The 16,351-nt window shown below is 45.6% G+C and overlaps 2 protein-coding genes across 3 annotated transcripts in view; one reads left to right on the forward strand and one right to left on the reverse strand.

The window, feature by feature from the left end:
- RNF212 (ring finger protein 212) overlaps positions 1–13,270 on the reverse strand; it is a 73,333-nt gene extending 60,063 nt beyond the window's left edge. The window contains exon 1 of one of the 2 annotated variants that reach the window (XM_082253066.1): positions 13,240–13,270. The gene's annotated coding sequence lies outside the window, so the exon portion shown is untranslated. The remainder of the gene's footprint in view (positions 1–13,239) is intronic. The other variant, XM_082253065.1, reaches the window with a different exon arrangement.
- A 594-nt stretch (positions 13,271–13,864) lies between these two features.
- LYSMD4 (LysM domain containing 4) overlaps positions 13,865–16,351 on the forward strand; it is a 32,329-nt gene continuing 29,842 nt past the window's right edge. Inside the window, exon 1 of the mRNA XM_082253067.1 lies at positions 13,865–14,029. The gene's annotated coding sequence lies outside the window, so the exon portion shown is untranslated. The remainder of the gene's footprint in view (positions 14,030–16,351) is intronic.

Genomic DNA, 16,351 nt, shown 5'->3' on the forward strand with positions numbered 1-16,351 from the left:
CCCCTCCCCTGCATTCTCCCGGCTTCGGTAGTACCATGAGGAGAACTTGAAGATAAGAGCAGACCAGAAGAAGAAGACGAAAAGGTAAGGAGTAAGGACTGTAGCTGGACTGGAGGACTCAGAGTGGGTGACTGACTGCAAAAAGAAGGCCTGTCCTGTCCAAAAGGCAGCCAGCCGCCGCCTGCAGCTGCAGAGTACTGTCCTGACACCTGTCATCCTCCTGAAATTTGAATATTTAAGTTATAAGTACCATTCCAGGCTGGCTTGAAATGAAAAATATATTAATTAATATGGGAAATGTCCTTTCCTATGCATTTGAAAAAATTAGATTAAAAAAAAATAATAAAGTGCTCAGTGCTTCTGCTCCATCATGAATCATGCTATTGCTTCTTATCTTATGACAACCAAATGGGATGTTTTTTTCTTTATATAAGTGCTCTGTGCTCAGATTCCTCACAATTTATTTTATATCCACTCAGTGCTCCCCTCTCAATCCCCCCCAACTCACCGGACAATTCAAGGGAAAAACGCCGGTCACAGTGTCACAGCTTTAATAAGGTGCCAGATCCCAGATGAATGGTGTAGACTGCCTGCACTTCTGCATAAAGGGGGTAACATGTTCTGGAGCTGAAGTGGTTAAAAGGGTTAGTGAATTGTTAATTTTTATAAAAACCAATAAAAAAAGGCTGCAGAGACATTATTAATCCAGTTTGGTGTGTCCAGTATTCTTTGTATATTTGGAGTATATTCCACCTACCGTCCCCTGTTACATCACTTCTGCTTTGAACGCAAAACATGTCGTCACTTTGACACCTGCGATTCATGAAGTGTACCATATTTTTGACCAAACTCTGTGTGTGTGTAACTATATATATAAAAATAATAGATAAAAACAGGTATATACTGCGCTAGATCAAAGAAAAATAGTGTTTTGATATTACCAGCTGCTGGCATAAGAAAGTTGTTGTACCTCAACCCAGTAGAATGAAAACAAGAGTATGCAGCGCTTGGTGGAAAACACAAAAAAATGAGCAATCTATATTAGATACATAGTGTCACAATATATCAATGTACACTAGAAAAACAGTGAAAGAAGAGTCCGTGGAGAGGAAAAACGTCCAACAGGAAGCTCAGGTGGTGTGTTGAATAGATGTGACCTTCACCAAAACACCCAAAGTAATAGCCTCTTACCAGACTTATATGATCCCCATGACAGAGATCATATAGCGCTGATGTCATACTTTGATGAAACCGGTAGGGGACCGGTGATCGTCTGCTTTATGCACACCCTTTAGTGTCCTGTTACTTCACTCAGGAGACCGGGCTGCAGCTACCGCACATTTCATCTGGAGATCCCCGCAAGACCATAACTTGATGCCTATATGTCGTGATTCACATGTGAGTGTAAAATCTACTTCTTATTAAAAGTAATATCTTGAACGTATTACACCATGCGAGGTCTCTTTTTCCTACATGTGACATGACTATATGTCCCCACGAGAGGATATTGTTTGATGGTACTAAGGCAGTTCTTTGCTGGAGGTGATCCTTTACATGTACAAGAATCGAGGAGTGCTGTGGAGTGTGAGGAGCCCTTGTTGCAAGCGCTATATGATCTCTGTCATGGGGATCATATAAGTCTGGTAAGAGGCTATTACTTTGGGTGTTTTGGTGAAGGTCACATCTATTCAACACACCACCTGAGCTTCCTGTTGGACGTTTTTCCTCTCCACGGACTCTTCTTTCACTGTTTTTCTAGTGTACATTGATATATTGTGACACTATGTATCTAATATAGATTGCTCATTTTTTTGTGTTTTCCACCAAGCGCTGCATACTCTTGTTTTCATATATATAAAAATAAAGTATATCAGATGGGGTTTCTCTTTTCCCCCCTATCTTTTACCACTTGCTGACCAGCCACCAAAACATATACTGCAGGTTGGCAGATTCCCGCAAAATGATGTGCCCATATGTCGCTTTGCAGGAGCGCACGCACCCATTTGCTAGGGCAGAGGGGAAGCTGATCTTTGAATAAAATAACTGGAAGGTACCTCACTATGGAGATCTCCTTTTTTATACCCATGGGGGAGCTATGTAAGAGGCACAGTGACCCAAGGACTTGACTGAGAGCCATGTTTATGCCACGGTCTTATCTTCAGCAGAAGTTCTGCTGAAGATAAGACTGTGGCATAAACATGGCTCTCGAGTCCTTGGGTCACACACAGAGTTTGGTCAAAAATATGGTACATTTCATGAATCGCAGGTGTCAAAGTGACGACATGTTTTGCGTTCAAAGCAGAAGTGATGTAACAGGGGACGGTAGGTGGTATTACATATACTCCAAATATACAAAGAATACTGGACACACCAAACTGGATTAATAACGTCTCTGCAGCCTTTTTTTATTGGTTTTTAATATAAACAATTAACAATTCACTAACTCTTTTAACCACTTCAACTCCAGAACATGTTACCCCCTTTATGACCAGGCCATTTTTTGCTATTTCGGCACTGCATTACTTTAACTAGCTATTGCAGCTCTTGCAGTTGCAGCGCTATACTCAAATACAGTTTATCACACTAATAGAGCTTTTCTTTTGGTGTTAAAAATATGTGTTACTTTGTGCTGTAAAACCTATCCAATGAAAAAAAATAGAATGTCTTCATTAAATTGGGCCAAAATGTATTCTGCTACATGTTTTTGATAACAAAAAAATCCCAATAAGTGTAGATTGATTGGTTTGTGTGAAAGTTATCACGTCTGCAAACTATGATATATACACTGTTCAAAAAAAATAAAGGAACACTTTTTTAATCAGAGTATATTAATCAAGTCAATTAAACTTCTGGGATATTGATCTGGTCAGTAAAATGGCAGAGGGGGTTGTTTATCAGTTTCAGCTGCTTTGGTGTTCATGAAATTAACAACAGGGGCACTAGATGGGCAACAGTTGACCTCCAAAACAGGAATGGTTTTCCAGGTGGAGGACACTGAATTTTTCCCCCTACTCATCTTTTCTGACTATTTTTCACTAGTTTTGCATTTGGCTAGGGTCAGTGTCACTACTGGTAGCATGAGGAGATACCTGGACCCTATAGAGGTTGCGTTATGAGATGTATTAATGTTTGCCTTAAAATATGCAATTTATACAGTTAATAATATAGCCTGCTTATTTATTTTTTTTTATCGCGCAAGGGGGGCCTCATATTTTAATTTTGCCTAAGGCCTCAAAAAGTCTAGAGCCGCCTCTGGACTTGATGCAACAGGGAGCGGTAGTTTCCGTTCCTTGAGCAGAACGTTTTCAGGGGTTCTATTCGAACCTATTCACAATACCCAGAGAGAAAAGGCAAGGTATGTCCAATTCTGGACTTAAGAGCACTCAATCTTTTTGTCCGGGTACAAGTATTCAAGATGGAATCCATCTGAACAGATCTGGGCCTAACTTTGGAGACATCCCTGGCAAGGGTGTGTCTCCTTACGGAGAAGCTTCGAAAGATTCAGTGAACGATTCGGATGTTACTGTCCGTCAACTGGTTTTCCCTTCGGATAAGGATCCTGGGACTGATGGTGGCCTTTTTAGAGGCAGTACCGTATGCCCAGTCTCATACCCGAATTCTCCAAAAGGAGATTTTTTCAAATGGAATCGGAATCCCGATCCTCTGGACAATCGGATCCGGTTGAGCGAGCGGACCAGGGAGTCTCTGGTCCGTTGGCTTCGGTCTCCGATGCTCAGCCAGGGGAAGTCATTTCTTCCGATAGAATCCAGGTTACCGATAAATGTATTGGAACTGAGAGCGATCAGATTTTGTCTGATTTACTGGATCGAGCAGCTTCAGGGCAGCCCGGTTTGGATCCAGTCGAACAATGCCACGGTTGTGGCTTAGGTCAATCACCAAGGGGGCACCAAGAGTGCCCTGGCGGCCATAGAAGTGGCCAGCATTCTTCATCACCAGCTGTGCCTTCATTGGGGCACCCCGGGGGTGGATCTGTTGGCAGTTCGGCTCAACAGGAAGGTGCGGAGGTTTGTAGCCTGCTCCCGAGATCCTCGAGCGGACGCAGCAGACACGCTGGTCGCCCTGTGGGGACAGTATCAGCTACTGTATGTCTTGGGCAGGCTGGTCGCGGACGCTCCTTGGAGACTTCCTCTCAGGGAGTATCTGCGGTCTCAGGGACCGATCTTCCATCCTGCTTTACAATCGCTGGCTTTAACGGCCTGGCCATTGAGACTCAGGTGCTGAAGGACAAAGGATTGTCAACTTCAGTTATTCCTACTTTAATTAAAGCAAGGAAAGCGACTTCCAGAAAAGTCTATCATCCCAGATGGAGGTCTTATGTTGCGTGGTGTGAATCCCTTGGATTTCCTCCACGTGCCTATTCGGTGACCCAAATCTTGGCTTTTCTGCAACAAGGGGTTGAGCAGAAGCTGGCCTTGAGTACTGTCAAGGGTCAGGTTTCAGCGTTAGCAATTTTCTTTCAGAAACCTTTGGCTACCCACTCCTTGGTGCGGAATTTCATCCAGGGGGTGTGGCACTTGGCTCCGCCAGTGCGCGCGCCCTTACCGCCCTGGGATCTTAATTTGGTGTTGTCGGTTCTTCAGAAACCTCCATTTGAAAATATCAGGGAGATTTCCTTGCTTACATTATCCCAGAAGGTGGCCTTCTTGGTGGCCATTACTTCTGCACGCAGGGAGTCAGAACTGGCCGCATTATCCTGTCGTTCCCCATATCTGGTGGTTCATAGGGAAAAGGTAGTTCTTCGTCCGAATCCATCCTTCCTTCCTAAGGTGGTTTCAGAGTTTCATCTGAATGAAGATATTGTGCTACCTTCCTTGTGTCCTAAGCCCAGTCATCCTCGGGAGTGTGCGTTACATTCCTTGGATGTGGTTCGGGCAATCAGGGTATACCTGAAGACTACGGACTCGTTTCGTGAAACAGATTCACTTTTTGTGATCACAGATGGCCCCAAAAAGGGGTTGCCTGCATCTGCCGCGACTATCTCCAAATGGATCAGACAGACGGTGGTACAGACTTATTCTATTAAGGGTCGGAATCCTCCGTTCCCTGTTAAGGCGCACTCCACTCGGGCGCCCAGTGCTACCTGGCCCTCCGCCATCAGGCGTCAGTGGTGCAGGTTTGCAAGGGGGCTACCTGGTCGTCGGTTCATACCTTTACCAAATTTTATAAAGTTGATGTGATGGCATCGTTGGATGCCTCTTTTGGCCGCAAGGTTTTGCAGGCCGCAATTTGAGGAGAACGGTGGTCTACCTCGAGGGTTTTTTTCTGTTGGATTTTCAGTTGAGTCTCATCCTTTTGTCTGATGAGCCTTTAAGACTTCTAGTCGGCACCGGTTGGGCCTTCTGGATTTGAATTTTGATTTCTGTTATCCCACTCCTCATTTGTGGCACTGCTTTGGGACGTCCCAATTTGATATTAATCAAGAGAACTGCGTCTGTCAATGAGCGACAGAGAAAAATTGATTTTTGTAAGATCTTACCGTAAAATCCTTTTCTCTTAAGCTCATTGACAGACACAGTGCCCGCCCCTCTATCATTGAGTTGGGTTGGGTTAAATTCTCTAACACTGCTTTGTGACATAACTGACTTCCTGTAGCGGAGGGAGAGAGGATATGCCCTCTGGGACTTCCCCTAAGGTGTGGCCAGAACGTTTTCTTTCTGCCTAGTCCTATTCCTGTAGAGGGCAGCATAACCCAATTTGATATTAATCAAGAGGACTGCGTCTGTCAATGAGCTTAAGAGAATAGGATTTTACGGTAAGATCTTACAAAAATCCATTTATACAGGTGCTGTACAGTGCTTTAAGGAAAACTAGCAGGAATAATAATAATAATAAAATCCTAGCCGTGTCCCGGCGCTTACAACACACAAAGCAGGCCCGCACTAACACAGGCTGAGCAAGCCTACAGCTTGTCAGCTTCCACAGACACACTCTGATAGTTTTACTGATCTTATGCTCTCTGTCTCAGGTGAGTTTAAATTGGCCTGCGGAAGAGGACCAAGATCCGAACTGGATCATTGATCAGAGATCCCTAAAGGTATACGAGAGATGCCTGGGGGATGTATAAACCCAGAACAGGACTTTTCCTGGCTCTCTCTGGGATGCTCTGCTACTGGGACCAAACCCTGGGATCCCTGACCACAGAGGAAAAATGGGAATGCTTTAGGAACATATTAGGCAAAGGCATCTTGCAGTGCATTCCTATGGGAAATAAATTTAGAAGAGACAAAGCCAAACCTGGCTGGCTAAACTGTAGAGTCAAAAAACTTATTAGGGGGAAAAAATTGGCCTTCAAGAAGTATAAATCAGAGGGCACAGTATCGGCTTTCGAGCAATACAAGGAGGCAAATAAGAAAAGTAAACATGAAATCAAGATGGCTAAAATCAACTTTGAGAGACAAATAGCAGAGGATAGTAAAAAAAACCCAAAGAAATTCTTTAAATATATCAACAGCAAAAAAACTAAGGCAGAGCATATTGCACACATAATTAACAATGATGGGAGGATGGTTACAGAGGACACTGAAAAAGCAACCGTGCTAAATGCTTTTTTCTCGTCAGTCTTTACACAGGAAAAGGAGGGGTACACTGACCATGACTGTATGGTTAGTAGTAATAAACAGGACTTGCCACCATGGCTAACAGAGGGGGAAATCAGGGAAAGGCTGGATAAACTTAACACAAACAAATCACCAGGACCGGATGGCATACATCCGAGAGTACTCAAGGAACTCAGTAAAGTTATATCGAGACCACTGTTCCTGATCTTTGCTGACAGTATTAGGACAGGAGATGTACCAGGGGATTGGAAGAAAGCTAGCGTGATTCCAATATTCAAAAAGGGCCAGAGGCATATCCCGGGAAATTATAGGCCTGTCAGTTTGACATCAGTAGTATGTAAACTTCTGGAGGGGATGATAAGGGACTATATCATAGAGTTTGCTAAGGACAACAACATCATCAGCAGTAATCAGCACGGGTTTACAAATGGGCGTTCTTGTCAAACCAATCTCCTAACATTCTACGAGGAGGTGAGCTGTGAGCTAGATAGGGGGAGACCAGTGGATGTGGTGTACTTGGATTTCGCTAAGGCGTTTGATACAGTTCCCCACAAGCGCTTAATTTATAAAATAAGGTCTGCAGGTATCGATAGCAGGGTTTGCTCTTGGATACGGAACTGGCTAAAAAGGCGTGTCCAAAGGGTAGTAATAAACAGCGCATACTCAGACTGGTCTGAGGTGGTAAGCGGGGTCCCCCAAGGCTCAGTCTTGGGACCAACCTTGTTCAATTTATTCATAAACAACATTGAGGCCGGGATCAGTAGTTCGATATCAGTTTTTGCAGATGACACAAAATTGGGCAGGGCAATAACTTCACAACATGAAGCAGATATCCTACAGAATGACCTGGACAAAATAACAGAGTGGGCAACGACATGGCAAATGAGGTTTAACGTGGAGAAGTGTAAGGTTTTGCACTTGGGGACTAAAAACATAAAAACACAATACACGTTAGGAGGGGAGCCCTTGGGGGAATCAAAAATGGAGAAGGATCTGGGAGTCTTGGTTGATGATAGATTAGGAAACAGCATGCAGTGTCAAGCGGCAGCTTCCAAAGCCAACAGAATATTAGCATGCATAAAGAAAGGGATGCATTCCAGAGATAAGACTATAATCCTTCCACTTTATAAAACTCTGGTCCGACCGCATCTGGAGTATTCCGTCCAGTTCTGGTCGCCAGTCCTCAGGAGGGATGTGTTGGAGCTGGAGAGAGTCCAGAGAAGGGCAACTAAACTAATTAGGGGATTGGAGGACCTTGACTATGAAGAGCGTCTACAATCGCTTGATTTATTCTCCCTGGAGAAGAGACGTCTGAGGGGGGACATGATAGCAATTTATAAATATCTTAATGGGGATCCCAGCTTAGAAAAAAAGCTGTTCATTCGAAGGGATTGCATGAGGACTCGAGGGCATACAATGCGATTAGAGGAGAAGCGTTTTAACCTCAGGCAACGAGGGGGGTTCTTTACTGTTAGGGCAACAAGATTGTGGAATTCTCTACCACAAGAGGTGGTTTCTGCGGGTAGTATGGTGGCTTTCAAAAGACTCTTAGACTTACATCTCAAGGATCAGAACATTCAGGGGTATGGGAGATGATTACAGCCACACATACCTACACAGGTTGAACTAGATGGACTATTGTCTTTATTCAACCTCACCTACTATGTAACTATGTAACTATGTAACTATAATATATATATATATATATATATATATATATATATATATATATACTTGGCATTTCCTGTTTCAAGCACCAGTACACTATATTGCAGGGGATTGGATAGAATAGAGAGGGATTAAAACCCCTGTCAGGTTTTTATAGGGAAATTCACCCTCTCTATTAGACCAGTTTTCTGTTTTTCTTAAAATGAAAGAAAATCCCAAATGTTGGGTTGCCCTTAGAAGAGGTGTACAGGAGAAATCTTCCAATAGAGACACTAGTTCAGCCAGAAATTTCTCTCACTTTGGAGGGATTTCCTCTCACTTCCTGTTGTGGCAGCCCCTGGACAGCCCCCTAAGATGGCTGCGCATAACAAAATAGAAATGTTTTTACTTGTAAAGTCCCAGCAGACTTCTGACAGCTTAGTAGCTGCATGGAACTAGGACACCCAGCAACCCCCCCCCCCTCCCCCTTTCTCTGATCTCTCTTCCTGTGACACGGTGGGCTCAGCAGCTTAGCAACGAGTATCAGAATAAGAGAGATAAAACATACAAGTGTGAAACCGCAAATGTAATTTGCTTTTAGATGCTACAGAAAACGTATATTAAGTGTAGCACGGCCCTCTTGAGGGCTGCTGGTTAGTGGGATATCCTCTGCACTCACCTGACCCTGAGAAGTGTCCAACCCGCTAGGCACTATAGGTTCAGGCATTTTCTGTAGGATTCTTTAAGAATACACTTGACACAACAAATACCAGTTCAACTGTTTACTGGGATAAGAAGGTAAATCAAACAACTGGATAAGAACAGATAAAATGTAATAACAGTTAGTGCCATGTTACTCCACCAAACCCCCAAAATAGCAAAAAGGGGCCTGGAAGACTGACACCGCAGGAAACAAATGCTTGACTCACAAATAATACATGAAATAAGTGAGAGTAACTGAAGTAATTATCAGCTTTAACTGTCAGAGCTATGATCAAATGTAATAACCATAAACCTTACTCTACTTCTACTAAAATCAGGCCTAAAGCTATCTTATGTTTAACTAGTGAGGTTCAATCATATGTCAGGGGATCTCCTTTAAGAAAGGTGAAGTTCCTGCTCTAACAAGGCCTTGCAGAATCTTCACCGGCAGTTGGAGCTCTTTATCACTCTTCTATGTGATATTTGTAATCCAGGTGTAGTGGTGTCTATAAAATCCTAACTGCTGTCAGTGTATCATGGATGCAGGGTTATACTTGCAATTTACAGGTGTCACCAGGCACTCTTGCATAGCGGCAGTGTCCACCATGTGACTGTCCGATCCCCAGGCAGGACCTCTCCTCACGATGCTGCGTCACTGGGGATACTCAGCTCTCACTGTTCTGGTTAGTCAGTTCAGCGCCACACGCTCTCCTCTCAGCTCATCTGGATCTGCCACCTCCCTGTGACCGTCAGCATCCACTCCGCTGAGGACGGGGTCCACTCGCTCTAGGCTGCACGCTTAGGCCTCCATCACCGACTGTACCCTGCCGCTCTCTCTCTCTGATCCGTCCTCCACGAGTCCCAGAAGCAAGCGAGTGTGCGCTCAGCCCCGCCCAGAGGTATATTCACTCTCCCATGATCCTCCACAAGTCCCAGAGCTCCCTGGGAGTATAGTTCTGCCTGCTATCCATGTAACAATTCACCATCTTCTCCAGACTATATCCCCCACAATCCAATTCATCCATTTCCGGAAGAAAGCCGATCCTTCACGTAAACTCTTAAAAGAGCACTCCAACAGTGTCTGAACGGTAACTCAGAGATACAGTAATCCCCCGCTCCATCGCGGTTCAGTTTTTGCGGTCCCGGTAATGTTATTTTACTATATAAATCATTAAAAATGAAATATTTTTGTGTTTTCCATAGCTCTTGCTCTGTCTCTTAGTATCTTTTATGTGTTTCAATGAGTTTCTATTATTTTAAAAGTGTGTTTAAAGACCTTAAAATGCTTTTACACGTACAGTGACAGTAAAAAAACATGCCTACAATGCATTTTAATAGGGTTTTTCTATTTTGCGGAATTTCACTTTTCGCGGCTGGGTCCGGAACGTAACCCCCGCATTGGAGGGGGGTTTACTGTACATATATATATATTCATAACATACGTATACACATAGTAGTCCCAGCTTGGCTACATCTGCATAGAAAATATGTATTTGTGACACAATTGCTGATCTATATACATATATATAACTGCCCCCCCCCCCTCCCATGCACTTAGGCTTTTGGACACAAATCCAACTAAGTCCCCTTTGCTAACGAATAAAAGGTTTGTTTTCCTGAAATCTGTGTCCGGAGCCCATTACTGGTTTCCCAAAACTGCTTGCCGCCGTTCTATCAGAATACCGCTACCCATCAGAAAATGTAACGGAAGTGACGTGGTGAACAAAATTCCTTTTTGCGCATGTGCTATGCATTCCAACATGGCCGCTATGTGTTTCAATAGGTTTCCCAATCTGACAGAACATAAAGGCAGCAGCGGACATCTTCTTTCACCCAAGCAACTCTACAATTGCACACTTATTTTAGCAGTTAAAGCAGAGTTTCACCCTAAAAATTACAGCATCAGTTACAGTAAAAAAAATTGTGAAAAAGAATTGGATAATTAAGATTTTTTTTGTTTCACTTACCTTGCTTTTAATGAAAATGAACTTACCTTCCTTCCTTTACCTCCTTATGCGGCCGCGGCCCCCGACGTCACTTCCTCCTTTGCATTGCGTCCTGGGAGATGAGCGTCATCAGTCCCAGGATGCAATGGGAATGGCCGGCCGTTACTCTGATTGCCGATCGCAGACTACAGCGCATGCGCGAGATTGCGATCGGCATTCTGGGTAGCCAGGAACCAGGAAGGGGGACACAGCGGCTTCAGACGCCCACACCGGAGATGGCCGCGCTTTGCAATCAATTTTAAAGGTAAGTATTTATCTTTATTCAATTACTGTCCTGTACTGTAATGTGGGGTTAGTGTTAGTGTAATTGGCTATACCTTAGGATTAGGGGGGTATTTTTATCTAAAAAATGTTTTTGTGGTCGGAGCTTTAACTCACCTTATATACTGAAATAGATCGCCCCTTCTGCATGCAGGCTTGTCGCTGTATTTACTATAATACTAATAATAATTTAATAATAAAAATGTCATATTGTATTTCATTATGTGAGTTTATTGCTAAAATAAGTGTGGAATTGAAGAGTTGCTTGGGTGTAAGAAGATGTCCGCTGCCGCTTTCATGTTCTGTCACATTAGGAAACCTATTGGAATGCCTTGTGCATGGGCAGTAAGCTTTTTTTGCTCAGAACGTCAGTTCCGTTCTATTTTCTGATAGGTAGTGGTATTCTGACAGAACACCGTTGTTCCGTGAAAAAACCCTACCCTCGTCACTTCCTGTGCACGTATGTCATTCAACAGCTGAGCCGCTTCCCAGTGCGCATGCTCACTGCTGCGGAGGGTAGGGAATTTTCACGGGGTAGTGTTTTTTAACGTTACACCGCATCAGCTGTTGCCGTGCGTACATGAAATCCTCTCCGCTCCAACCCGTCAGACTTCCCTGACCTCGGCTCAGATCATGTGGGACACCTCACCTGCTGATGAATGATGCGCGCCCGCTGGGAAATCTCAGGGTTGGAGCGCAGATGATTTAATGTAGTGGCTGCCCATGCGCAGCGGGACGCGCGGCAACAGCTGATAAATGACGCGATGTAAGGTTAAAGAGGTTGTAAACCCATAATTTTTTTTTTTTTCTACCTGAAAGAGAAACACATAATGAGCTAGTATGCATCGCATACTAGCTCATTATAAAATACTTACCTTAGAACGAGCCCCCGCCGTGCCGCCCTCTTACCTCTATGACGGGCGACATGTTCAGTCACCCGTCTTCCGGAATCGCGGCATCCAGCCACCTGATTGGCCGGAGCCGCGGTGACGTCACTCCCGCGCACAGGAGCCGACGGTCACGGCACGGGGCTCTGAAGGAACGGCACCAGCTGCCGTTCCTTCAGAGCGCATGCGCCAGTGATGTCACTGGCTGCATGTAAGGTAAATATCTCCTAAACGGTACATGTTTAGGAGATATTTACAGTACCTATAGGTAAGCCTTATCATAGGCTTATCTATAGGTACAAGTTGCAGAGGAGGGTTTACTTCCTCTTTAAAAAGCACTACCCCATGAAAATTCCCTACCCTCCCCAGCTGTGAGCATGTGCGCAGTGGGAAGCGGCTCAGCTGTTGAAAGACGTACCCTCACAGGAAGTGACGAGGGTAGGGAATTTTCACGGGGTAGGGTTTTTTAACGTTACACCGGTGTAACGTTAGAATTCCATACCCCGTGAAGAAACCATACCGTCGTCACTTCCTGTGGGAAACAACTGAGCAGCGCAGCAGTGCGCATGCTCAGAGCCCCGGATACCTAATTGACAATCAAAGAATGTGACAAGTGCGCATGCTCGGAGGGCATGAAATAATCGCGGGACTGTGTGTAATTTGCGGCGGGTATATTAAAACAGTTCGGCTGCAACAGCAAAGATCTCCTCTCCTATCGCTGTCACTTCCCTCATCTCCGGTAATAAATATAAAAGCGGCGGCGGGTGTATGAGAGGTAAATGACGGCGAGCGCGGCTCCGTGATCCGCTTTTATATTTATTACCGGAGATGAGGGAAGTGACAGGGGAAGGAGAGGAGATGAATTATGTTGCAGAGGAGCTGTTTTAATCGAACCGCCGCAAATGGAAGTACCGTGAGAAATCCATACCCTCCGTAGTTGCCCCGGAAGTGACGAGGGTATGGTTTTCTCACGGGTATGGTTTTTTCACGGAACACCGGTACACTTTTTGGCTATGGGACAGGAAAGGAAGAGAAATCTCCCCTATGGGAAAAAAAAACTGACAGGTAATATAACCCTCCCTTACTTTATCTAAAATGAAAACTAAAGTTTTGCACCTTCAGTTATACTTCAAAACAAAGGCTCAACCTTTGTGCTACCTAGGAAACAGCGGCGATGAGAGCGAGGCTTGGAACGCAGAAGGTCGCTCAGACACTTACACCAGACAGCAGTAGAGGGCAGAGCAAAAACCTGATAGAGTGGCGTCTGTTTCCTGTGGGGAGAGCGAGGCTTTGAACGCAGATGTCTCGAAGGTCGCTCTCGATACTTCCGGTATACGGCTGTAGGAGGTGTTGTAAAATTTTGTCGGACCCGTGAAAAAATCGGACCTCGTCACTTCCGGTGGTAGAGCATCACAAAACAGCGGATGGGAGTCGTCCGTGCGCATGCGCAGAAGACATTTTTCGAGGTTTGGCAAAATTATAACAGAGAGCGGACAGCTGATTGAGAGGAGGCGGGGCTGAGGTGTGACGGAGGACGGAGGACACATATGCAGAGCTGGTGGAGGAGGCGGGACGGAGGCGTGGCCGTGTAATAAATGCAGGACTTTAGCGACTCCTTCTGTTTTAGCAACAGAGAACCTGGGTACCCCGTGTTTCCTGTACTGAGAGCGAGGCTTGGATTGCGAGGAAGCCCAGTGATGATGTCAATAGAGAACTTCAGTCCCCTGTTTCCTGTCTTGAGAGCGAGGCTTGCAACGCGGAAGAGCCAGGGGAAGCTGAGACACTGCAGTAGACGTGAGCAGAGTGGAATGCCCCGTGTTTCCTGTGGCGAGAACGAGGCTTGGAAAACCGGGAGAGGCAGTGGGCGCCTAGACACTTCCGGTAGAGAGTCAGTCAGGCTGAGTGTGTCACCAGGAGAGAAGGGCTTGGCTATGGAACGATGATAGAGGTAAGAACACCTCTCACCTGTAATGTCAGTCTTCTCTGAAGGTTGAATAGTCCAGAAGGAGGATATCCATGGACATTCTCCATTATTACCATCTTTAGTGTGGGCTGACTATACCAGAGCCAGCACAAGGCTGTGTGAGGGATTCTTTGTCCTAGGAGCTTACACTCATGGGGGGGGGGGGGGGGGAGTGGTATACATTTTACTGCTGCTAGATGAATGTTTAAAGCCCAACTCCGGGGTAAAGATACCCCCTCCCCCCATAACTGCTAACAAAGCTTTTCTGTGGCGCCGTTCACACTTGTGTAGCGTCGTGACGTCAGGCGTTGCGCTTTTTTTTGCGTTGCATCAAGGCAGCCCAATCCTTTTCAAAAGTAACCCAGGACGCGTTTTGTAGCTGCAAACAAAAAAACAAGAAAAAGGGCGCACCGACTTATCCTCAATAAAGGCTTTATTAATTGAAACATAAAAATGGCTACTCACAGACGTAGGTGAAAGTCAATCACATCAAACTCATGCACTTGAGTATCAGAAGTAGCCCATAAAGATGTCCATAGTCTCATTAGGATGACGGCAGACGCGTTTCGAGGCATAAGCCTCTTCCTCAGAGCGTTTTGTAGCTGCAGGCTTCGTAAATATTTTTAATACGCAGTTTTGCACGTGCCGGCGCGCCTTTCTTGTGCTGTTAATGATGAATGCGCAACGCGTTTAAATCTGGATGCTGCATGAACGCCTGCACTTTGCGAGTTTTTGTGTGAATGGGGGGGGGGGGCGTCTCAGTGATCTGTCACCACCTTCATGTGATGCTCCAGCACCCCCCCCCCCCCGTTCCGAGCCTTCTATTCTTCTGTTTAATAAGGGCCGCTTTAAACCGCATTCCCCATGAGCTTCTGCATGCGCATTTTTTATGCGTTTCATTTTTCATATCAATAGAGAACATTATACGCATTTCACCCCACCCATGGGACTTAGTCATGGAGGACCTGAATGGCTAAGGCCCGTTGGCAGGAAGAAACGCGCTCTGTATTATTATATAGGATTTATACAATGCCCAACTGTTTTACGCAGTGCTTTACAACAAGAGGGCAGACAGTACAATTACAATACAATTAAATACAGGAGGAATCAGAGAGCCCTGCTCATTAGAGTTCACAATCTAGGACGGACGGTCAAGTGATAGAAAAGGTAATAACTGTGGGGGATGGGCTGATGGAGAAAATAAAAGTACAGTTGTTAGGTGGGGGCAGGATAGGCTTCACTGAAGAGAAAAGTTTTCCGGGATCAGAGAAGGATATAGTTGGGCAGATTGGGGGTAGGGAGTTCCATAGGATGGGAGAGGCTCTGGGGAAGTCCTGGAGAAGACGAGAGCAGGAAGTCCTGGGAGGAACAAAGAGAAAGTTGGTATTTTGAGACCAGGTTAGTGATGTACCCGGGGGGCCCAAGTTGTGGATGGCTTTTTAAGTTGTAGGTATTTTGAATTTAATTTGTTGGGAGAGTGGCAGCCAATGGAGGGATTGTCAGAGAGGAGTAGAAGATGCCGAGTGGTTTGTAAGGTGGATGAGTCTGGCAGCAGCATTCATGATGGACTGAATAGGGGGCAGCCTATGTAAAGGTAAGCCTATGAGGAGGGAGTTGCAGGAGTTGAGGTGAGAGATGATCAGGGAGTGGATTAGAAGCTTTGTGATGTCATTGGTTAGGAAGGGAGGTATTTTGAAGATGTTGCGGAGGTTGAGGCAGCAAGGCTTTGGATAGTGATTGGATGCAGTGGCGGTCACTGGTGCTCCATGGACAGGGCGGGCAGCAGATTGACCGGACCACATCAGGCCGCACACCATACCCCCCCACCCCCCAGGACCACAGCAAGGCCCTGGCTCACTCACCCTGCCTGGACATGTGCAGCAGTAACCGGCGGCTTCGGCTTCTTCCCCCCCAGTCTTCTGCGTCTCCTCCCTCCTCCTCCATGCCCATGGCATGGCTTCTCCTTTTCGGGCAATCAGGAAACTGATCTCAGGAACTGCTTCCTGATTGGCCAGGAGGAGGATCCGTGTGACAATAGCGAATATTAATTTGCTATTGTCACACAACTGGGTGGGCACTGCGCCCCAAGCACACCCTTTTTTATAGCCTATTAGAGCCTCTGGCTCTAATCACATGGTTAAAAAAAAAAGGCCTATTTAACTCCATGCGTCCGGCGCCCTGCATGTAGATAGGGGGGGCGGCGCCCCTGCGCCCCCCAATGCACCAGCCGCCACTGATTGGATGTGGGGCTGAAAGAGTTCAAAGTCCAGGATTATACTTAGGACCTTGGCATGTGGGGATGGGTGG

Source organism: Pelophylax lessonae, assembly GCF_965119305.1.
Source record: "Pelophylax lessonae genome assembly, chromosome: 4".
Lineage (NCBI taxonomy): Eukaryota > Metazoa > Chordata > Amphibia > Anura > Ranidae > Pelophylax > Pelophylax lessonae.